Source organism: Thalassophryne amazonica, chromosome 17 (genome assembly GCF_902500255.1).
Source record: "Thalassophryne amazonica chromosome 17, fThaAma1.1, whole genome shotgun sequence".
Lineage (NCBI taxonomy): Eukaryota > Metazoa > Chordata > Actinopteri > Batrachoidiformes > Batrachoididae > Thalassophryne > Thalassophryne amazonica.
In genome coordinates, this window is record NC_047119.1 from 8846582 (window position 1) to 8856193 (window position 9612).

Below are 9612 nucleotides of genomic sequence, written 5' to 3' on the forward strand. Positions count from 1 at the left end.
AAAGGGTGTGGGCTGAAGCAAAGCTTATTAGCGCCCACCCCTGCTAGTACAAGTCCAACAATTCTAATCAGTCATATTTACATAAATACAAATTCACTACTACATGTCGACACACAGACATACACATCAATATACTATTTGCTTATATTTATATAGTACCAGATCACAAGAAAGTCGAATCAAGGCACTTTACGCCAGTAAGGACTAACCTTACCAACCCCCAGAGTGAGCACTAGGCAACTGTGGTGAGGAAAAACTCCCTATAAGGAAGAAACCTCAAGCAGACCAGGCTCTTGGGGGTGACCCTCTGCTTGGGCTGTGCCATATATACCTATATACCATACATATATACTTTACAAACATAAATATATACATACATATACACAGTCACTTATATACATATACACCTACCCATATCTATATATCTACATACGCATATACATACCCACACATTCAAATATACAATAAGTACCACTTATAAATTGAACATTCCATATAAATCAAATTATATTTGCTTCTTTATGATACTTAGACATGATGTTCTTTTTGAGTAGTTTCTTAAATCTTACTAAGGTACTACTCATTCTAACCTCTGTTGAACATCTGTTCCATTTCCTCACCCCAACCACAGACACACAAAAACCCTTTACATTTGTTCTTACTGGTGGTTTCATAAAAATTGCACAACCTCTTAAACTATATCTGGATTCCCTCAATCGGAACAGACTCTGGACATGTCTCGGTAAGGCTTGGTTTTTCGCTCGAAATAAAGTTTGAATTGTAATGTAATCGACCAAATCTATGAATTTTAATAAATTTAAAGACACAAATAGAGAATGAGTTGGTTCACGATATTGTTTATTGCAGATGATTCGTATGGCTCGTTTTTGCAAAAGGAATATTGGATTGGTATTTGATTTGTAAGTGTTTCCCCATGACTCAACACAATATGTCATATATGGTACCATCAGAGAATGATATAAAGTAAGTAACCCTTCTTGCGGCAGTAGGTCTTTGACTTTATACAAAATGGCTATAGTTTTTGACAATTTTGATTTCACATAATTTATATGTGGTTTCCAGCTAAGTTTATTATCAATTATAACACCTAAAAATTTATTCTCTGTTACTAACTCAATTTCCTTATTGTTTATAGTTAAAGTTTTACATTTGGGTGCCTGTTTATTTCCAAATATAATACATTTAGTTTTCCCAAGGTTGAGTGACAACTTATTAGGGTCAAACCAAACCTTAAATTTTTCCAGTTCTATCTCCACTATGTCCAGAAGCTGTTCAAGATTTTCACTGCTACAGAACACAGTTGTATCATCCGCAAAAAGGACACATCTCAGTGAACTCGACACCCAACGTATATCATTTATATAGATTATAAACAACAAAGGACCCAGCACTGAGCCCTGCGGCACCCCACATGTGACATCCCTGAGTTCAGAATTTGTATTATTGAATTGAACATACTGAAATCTGCCTTGTAAATAACTAGCTATCCATTCATATGCCAGACCTTTGATTCCATATTTCTGCAGTTTAATTAATAGTATTCCATGGTTAATTGTGTCAAACCCTTTCTGTAAATAAAAAAAAAACCACCTATTGTGTATTGTTTATTGTCAATTGCAGTTGCTATACTTTCCACAAAGTCCATCAAAGCATGTGATGTAGTTCGAGACCTTCTGAATCCATATTGTTCTTCACAAATGATGTTATGCTTCAGTAAATAATCATTTAATCTTTTAGCAAATATTTTTTCCAAAATTTTGGAAAATTGTGGCAGGAGTGATATAGGTCTATAATTAGAAAATGTGTGTTTGTCACCAGTTTTAAACAGAGGAATTACTTTGGCTATTTTCATTTGAGAAGGAAATTTACCCGTACTTAGTGACATATTGCAAATATAATTGAACGGTTTTACAATACAATCAATAACTTTTTTAATAAAGCCATATCCAAATTATTAAAATCAGTCGATTTCTTACTTTTTGAACCATGAACCAGATCAAGTATTTCCCTTTCATGAGTACCACCAATGAACATTGAAACAGATTTGTTAAACGTTGAATTATTTACCCAGAAGTTATTAGTTGATGAGTTAATTTTACTGGCAAGATTTTTACCCACATTAACGAAGTATTCATTAAAGTGTTCAGCAATAGACTCTTCGTTATCAATTGTGATGTAGTTGTTACTCTGAAAAAATGAAGGATAATCTCTAATTACTCTATTCTTTTTTACTATTTCATTTAATATGTTCCATGTGTTTTTGATGTTATTTCTATTTTTGACAAGTAACTCATTATAATATATATTTTTAATTAGTCTCATGATATTGATTAACTTATTCTTATATGTTTTATACTTACTTTCAGCTTCCTTAGGTCGTAGTTTTATGAATTGTTTATATAGTATGTTTTTCTTTTTACATGCCCTCTGAAGCCCCTTAGTTATCCATGGTTTGTTGCTATGTTGATTTCTATATATTTTGTCAACAAATGGACAGTGTTTATTATACAAACTGGAAAAAATGGAAATGAAAGCATCATATGACCTGTCAACATCATCAACAAAAACATCTGACCAATTCTGACTTGATAAATCCTCCCTTAAATGATCAATTGTTTCAGGTGTTACTTTTCTACTCATGAATTTGATATTGCTTCCATACTTACAACAACCCTCCAATGCAAAGACTGAGAAAACTGGCAAGTGATCACTGATATCACTGACCAGTAGTCCCCCACTAAGATTACCGGATATAATGTTAGTTAAAATATTGTCAATGAGAGTTGTTGTATCCATAGTTATTCTGCTAAGATGAATGATGGTTGGAAACAGTCCTAAACATTACAAGGTGTTTATAAATGAGGTAATTTGTGGATGATTGTGAGGGTTTAAAAAATCTATATTGAAATCTCCACAGACAAATAAATGCTTATTTCTGTTGATTTTGTTGTACATTCCTAAGATAATGTCTTCAAAGGTGTCAATATTTGTCCCAGGAGCTCTGTAAATGCAACTAACAACTATGTTTTTGGAGTTTATAGATGTAATTTCTATGGTAACACATTCCATGATGTTGTCCACTGTAAATGACATGTTGTTGATGAGTTTACAGTTATAATCTGACCTTACAAACAATGCAACGCCTCCGCCCCTTCTCGTCTGCCTATTAACCAGGAACAATTCATAACCATCAAGATATACCAGATCTTTATTATCCTCATTTAACCATGTTTCTGAAATTGCAATAACTGAAAAACGTTTTTTGGATGTTTTCAAACAATCATTAATAGTGGACAGGTTACGAGAAAGACTTCTGCTGTTGAAATGTATAATTGAAAAATCTTCATCAGTGATTTTATAATTTTTGAATTGTTCTTCTGTAAAATATTTGCACGGTCTCACAATATTCTCACTGAAAAAGGTATCAGGATCATTTTCAGATTCGAAGGGGTGGTTAGCAGAGTTATTATAATTAAATGTATCTAGACAGAGCTCCTGGGCAGAAATAAACGGATCATTATCCTTAGTCATTATGTCTCTCTTGTCTCCAGGTGTAGATGATGTGGATGAGTGGGTTGCTCCAGTCTGCATCATGGTGCTGTGATGTGTTTGAGTCCTCATACCTATTGTTCATATTTGTCCAGCTCCTCGATGTTCCTTATTGCCATAACCTTTGCTTGTTCTGGTGATCCGTTCAGTTTGATGAATATTTTACAGTTTGAAGTCCATGTGTGCTGGATTTTTCCCTGTTTCTTTAAGAAGCGTGCTTTCCTGGCGATGTCGGCATTCCGTTTGGTGAGATGTTCATTGATGAATACGTTTGTCCCTTTCAGTTTTCTTCCTTGTTTTAACAGTGCTGTTTTGTGTTTTCTGTTGATGAATCTCATGATGACGGTTCGTTTATCACCGTCATTTCTCCGGGGCAGAGGGTGGCACGCTTCAATGTTATTTAAATCCATTTCTATACCTTTAGATAGGAGGAAATCAGCAACCTGTTTTTCCACAGAGCTGACCTCCTGTTCACTGGGCTCCCCTCCGCTCTCATCTGTTACCGCCCGTGCGTAGGACCGTGGTTTGATGTGAAGACCTGTGATGATGACATCATTGATTCTGGTGTACTGCTCCAATTCAGCCACTCTATTTTCCAGCTGCACCAGATGCCGGTCTTTCTCGGCGTTCTGGAGCCGTAATGCCTTTACCTCCTCCACCAGATCCATGATTGATTTCTGTTGCTGCTTCACAACAGAAATCTCCTCTGATAGAAAGTCCAGAGATTTTTTAATATCGTCACCTTCCTCCGCTGTCAGAACCTTCTTAGGCCCCATGGTCGGCTTATGGGCAGCTTGACGATCGCCGATGTTAACAGCCTGCGTTGTTTGTCACCGGGATGGATCTGCACTGCGCTGGTGCCGCGCGGCCTCGGTGTTTCCACGCTGATGGATCCGCGGTGGCTGCACGAGGCCTCGGGGAAGCGGCACTCGTGACACGCGGCTTTAATGACGCAGCGTGCGCCTCAGTGAATTCACCACGTTGGGTGGGCCTCGGACGTTGTTGCTGTCCAGTCGCGAGGCTAAGTTGCCGGTTGAGGTGGTATTCCTACTGTCCGGGTTGGCAAACACTGGCGTGGCAGATGGCAACTACAAACACCACCTCTGAAAACTCAGGTACAAACTTTTTGCAGCTCGCTCTGACGACATGCAGCTCTCTAGTGATGACACGCAGCGTGTCGTCACTAGAGAGCTGTGTGTCATCAGAATTACACATGTATCAGGGCTCCAGGTGGGGCAGAATGTGGATTAGTGTTTAGCACTGTTGCCTCTCAGCAAGAAGGTCTTGAGATCACTTCCCACCTGCTCCTTTCCGTGTGGAGTTTGCATGTTCTCCCCATGTTTGTGTGGTTTCCCCCCTGATGCTTCCTCCCACTTCCAAAAACATGCAGATTAGGTGAACTGGAGCACTTCTGAATGAGTTTGTCCATCTATGTATGGCCCATCGATAGACTGGCATCCTGTCCAGGGTGTACACTGCCTTTCGCCCTATGACTGCTAGGATATGCTCCAAGAAATTTCTGCAAATTTCTCTCATTATATTAGTATAGCACTAGGACCCTAAAGACTTGGACATCGTTCTTTTGCCAAGATGTCAGTATTGTCCTGTGACCTCATGACTCCATAAGATCTCCTCATGGGTCCCAAATTGGGCAGCCCTACTTAAACCCTGCAATGTCATGCAAATACAAATAGGGCAAACTTACCCTCCTCTCCAATAATCAGTACAAAAGACAAATTTAGGTCAAAAAGCATGCCTGTACTTTACACTCTGACATAGTCACCCAATGAAAATCAGACTGTAATTGACTATAAACAACTCTGAGTATTTCAGCTGCAGCTTACTTAAAAAAGTGCTGGCTGAAATATGTATTAATGGCCTCATAACTATTTTTTTTAAATCATGAGCACATTTCTTTGGGCTCTGCTGTGCAAATAAAAACCAGATGAGCCAAAGCTTCTAACAAAAGAAAAAGATACAAAATGTCATTGACTTTACTCAGAACAAAAGCATCATTTATAACAGGAACCTTTATTATTGCCATTGAACATAACTTAAAAAACATTCAAATATACACTCTGTTTCATCAATACATTTATGCAATGTGTTAAATAATAAATACAAGGAAAACTAAACAGTAGATAGGAGAATAATTAGTAGTTTGACATTTTGCCATTTTAAATTCATTGACATATTAAAAAAAATTCTTGAAGGGCAATTTCACATGCAACCTTCATTGATGTTCCAAGTTTGGTAGAAATCAATCACAGGAATTGCAGTTGGCCAACAAACAGAAAGACAGACATGACCTTGAGCTCAGTGATTGTCCTTTGGCAAATGTGACCTCAGCATTGGCAATTCCACAACCCACCCCCATCTGATTGCCAAAATTGGTGCAGATAAGAGTGAAAAACTTATTGTTGAAGCTTTGTAGGTAGAATTCTTTCCCATTCTTGCTTGATGTACGACTTCAGTTGTTCAACAGTCCGGGGTCTCCGTTGTCATATTTTGTGCTTCATAATGCACCACACATTTTCAGTGGTGACAGGTCTGGAATGCAGGCAGGCCAGTCTTGTACCCACACTCTTTTACTACGAAGCCACGCTGTTGTAACACGTGCACAATGTGGCTTGGCATTGTCTTGCTGAAATACCGTGGACGTCCCTGAAAAAGACATTGCTTGGATGGCAGCATGTGTTGCTCCAAAATCTGGATGTACCTGTCAGCATTGATGGTGCCATCACAGATGTGTAAGTTGCCTGTGCCATGGGCACTAACACACCCCCATACCATCACAGATGCTGGCTTTTGACCTTTGCGCTGGTAACAATCTGGATGGTCTTCTTCCTCTTTTGTCCAGAGGACACAACATCCATGATTTCCAAAAACTGGACTCATCAGACCACAGCACACTTTTCCACTTTGCGTCTGTCCAATCCAAATGAGCTTGGGTCCAGAGAAGTCGGCTGCGTTTCTGGATGTTGTTGATGTATGGCTTTCACTTTGCATGTAGAGTTTTAACTTGCATTTGTAGATGCAGCGACAAACTGTGTTAACTGACAATGGTTTTCTGAAGTGTTCCTGAGCCCATGCAGTAAGATCCTTTACACAATGATGTCAGTTTTTAACGCAGTGCCACCTGAGGGATCGAAGGTCATGGGCATTCAATGTTGGTTTTTGGCCATTTTCCAAGATGGGTGGCAAAATGACCTATTGAAAATCACTTTTTTTTTGCGTTGATATGCTCTCATTTGATTGATTGATTGACTGGCTACATATATACACATATATACATTACAGCCATTTGGCTGGCGCAGTCCCTCTATCTTCAGAGGCCATAAGTAATTGCACAAACTAAAGACACCCCGTTTGTCCATCGGAGGGCACAGGGCCAAACATCAGTCCACCCCCATTTTTGCCTTTATGGCTATGACATTATGCGCGCTCTGATTGGCTGATTTCCGGTCTGATATTTTCCCATATCAGACCATTACCATAGTAATCTGTCCGGATCACGTATCAGATTTGTGACTTTGTTTTCAATTTTCATGGCGTAAAATAAAACAAAACAAAATGCGAACAAAGAAATTATGAGCGACAAAGAGGACCATTCTCCGAGTAAATTTTATTATGCTGACGAGTTTGAATTGGATGAATTAACAGCAAACAACCTTGCAGTGGACATGCAAAATGAAGACCAACAAGATGAAAACATATCGCCGAACAGCCATATAATAAACAAATTATTAACCTCGCTTGTTCAGTTAATAAACCTTTTATTACTTCAGTCAATGATGTGAACATTCTATATCATCATAAAATCATCCAAAATATTTTAGATCTTTTTAACTCATAGAAACAGCTCAAGAAATCAAAAATGGTAAAATATTGAGTTGAAATACTTTGTTTTTGTTATAGTTTCTCACAGCTTTCTTCCTTAAATTGCAAACCATTGTCTCATCTAACACAGACAAATGTTTTCAGTGAAAGAAGCGGAGTAGCGAGGGATTTTTTTTTTCAACAACAGCCCTTGTAAAGGTGTGAAAGGAGCCCTGTTGCACTTTTAAATGCCCAGCCACAGTTGGGGTTGCCCTCTTCTCACTTCCCTGGGTCACTAAAGCCATTGAAGGTTTCAAGGGCTGCTATGGCAGATTACTCCACACAGCTGTCTCCGCACCGTGGAAATGAAGTTATACTGCTTGTCAGCCATGTTTTGTCTTCCCACCCCCTGCTGTTCTTCCCTTGTTCAATGAAAACTGTCCACCAATGCTCTTGGACTGAGCCACAAGAGGGAAACAGGGGAGACAACCCGAGGAGATTTGCAGTCCAGCTTGAGGGAAGGCAGATCTGAATGCCTGATTTAATATTCCATGTCCATTATTTAGAAAGGCTTGAAATCCCTGACATTCAGTGCAACACAACACCGACACCTCCCCATCCCAAACAAATCCTTCCTCCTTTAACCCTCCATCATAAATCAACCCCTCCTCCACCTTTTCCACCTCCAAAAGGTTGGTGCATCCCCCAATCCCAGTTTATTGTGGGTCACTGGGATTTGTACACTTGGATTAGTTGTTTATTTTTGCTCAACACAAGTTGAGTGAAGCATTAAAATGTTTTAAAGAGGTCATATTGTGCAAGTGTTGGGGTTCATCTTCCTTTTACATTTAAATGTACTTTGGGTTCCATGTTAAACATCCTTAAACTTAAAATTTAGACTGTATTTAGACACTAGACACTGGACAAACCCTCTGTGACATCACCCATAGGTTTTCTGTAGAATGGCTTTGAAGCTCTTCAGATGTTACCATCTTGAAAATAAACTGAAGTAAAAACCAGCCTTTCAAGACATATTGGGCATTTTTGAGGATGTGTTGTCTCAGTTTATTTGGGGTATTATCACCTACAAACTTTAACAAATAATGTCTGTGCACTGCACTAAATGTAGCCTTCAAATATGAAATGAAAATCAGTGCAATCCTAGTTTATTCGCTGGTGATTTAACATTTCATCCCCAAGTTAACTGGAACATTTTGAAGCATTTGCTTTCAATCAGTTGGTGACATAGTCAGCACAGGTCATGATTATCCTTTTGCTCTGGATTCCAGTACTATGTTTGAAACAGGTTTTGAAATACTCTAAAGCAGTGCTTGGACTTGGTGTCACTAATATGTAGAACTGCCGAAAAGTTTTGGAACCATCCCCAGCCAAACATTCTATCTATTGTTTAATACTGATTTTAGTTTTCTGTTCTGTTGTGTATTTCATCTAGAACGTGCCCACATAGTAGGCATCATGTTTTTACTGTTTGCTTGTGTGTTAGTGCAAAAACAAGCACTTAGCATCAAGACAGAGAAACTATTTGTGAGTTTCAACCACAGCTCTTTATAATTTTTGAATGCTTATGCATCTTGAAGGAACCATCCATAACTTAACTGGTGCTCATGAAGACAGGCAGATCCAGTAACATCCAGTGGGTGGCAGTAGATCTATGTAATGTTACACAGGCAAAACAAAGTTGCTCTTTCCATGCACCAGAATCAACTGGTTTAGGGCATCAAAGTTCACCAGAGCCCAGTTTCACAAAGCAGTCTGATCTTTTAGTCTACCAAACTTATTTAGTCAACTAAGGCTAGTTACCCAAAATTAGCCATCTAATCTCAGTTTCACATAGACGGCTAAACTTGTAGATTATCCATCTAACATTAGTTGACAATTTTCACGGGCATACGCGGCCTCGCAAGTGCCGTTGCCAAGAAATGCCTTCAATGCACAAGAGTTTTGTTTACTTCCGGTTGGTCGTCTGCTACAACCATGGCCAAGTTCGGCACACAGTCAACTTGGAGATGTGGATGGTGTTGCTGATAACCTGCTGAAGGTCCCACAGGTTAAAAACCTCAGAGGAATCAAACCTGGAAGACGGGCTGGCAGGGCGTTATTCCTCCTTGTTTGGTGATTGACCGCTGGAGCTATCATGTCCACGATGAAGAAGATTGTAGGTGGATGGAAACTGTATCACTGTCGAACCTTGACATTTGTAAA